General features: G+C 29.5%; 1 long non-coding RNA gene across 1 annotated transcript; it reads left to right on the top strand.

Annotated features, from left to right (window-relative positions):
* The first annotated feature begins 1 nt into the window (after position 1).
* On the top strand, positions 2 to 331 carry LOC107059467 (uncharacterized). The gene is made up of 3 exons (XR_001472666.1): positions 2 to 61; positions 142 to 206; positions 293 to 331. It is a non-coding gene; the product is annotated as an uncharacterized lncRNA (long non-coding RNA).
* Positions 332 to 353: the final 22 nt, after the last annotated feature.

The following is a 353-nucleotide window of genomic DNA, read 5'->3' as shown; positions in this document are numbered from 1 at the left end:
ACTATTAAGGGCACTAATTTTGATTTACCTCATGTTATCCAACATTCCCCATTCTATGAAGGTACCTTTCTTATTTTTGTTAGAGAATATGCTAAAAAGATATAGAACAATTATTCATATTTTAAAAACTAATTATTCCAGGGATGGAACACATTGGAGGAGATATGTTTGAAAATGTTCCAAAAGGAGATGCTATTTTTATGAAGGTACATACCTTAAATTAATTAAAATTACTAGTATTGTTGTTCCTTTAAATTATTGACAATTTTTATTAATGATGTATATATGTAAGTGGATTCTTCATGACTGGAGTGACAGTCAGTGCGTGAAGCTACTGAAGAACTGCTATAAAG

The sequence above is a fragment of the Solanum tuberosum genome, unplaced genomic scaffold (assembly GCF_000226075.1).
Source record: "Solanum tuberosum cultivar DM 1-3 516 R44 unplaced genomic scaffold, SolTub_3.0 contig06302, whole genome shotgun sequence".
NCBI classification, from domain to species: Eukaryota; Viridiplantae; Streptophyta; class Magnoliopsida; order Solanales; family Solanaceae; genus Solanum; species Solanum tuberosum.
This window is presented reverse-complemented; position numbering and strand designations above follow the sequence as displayed.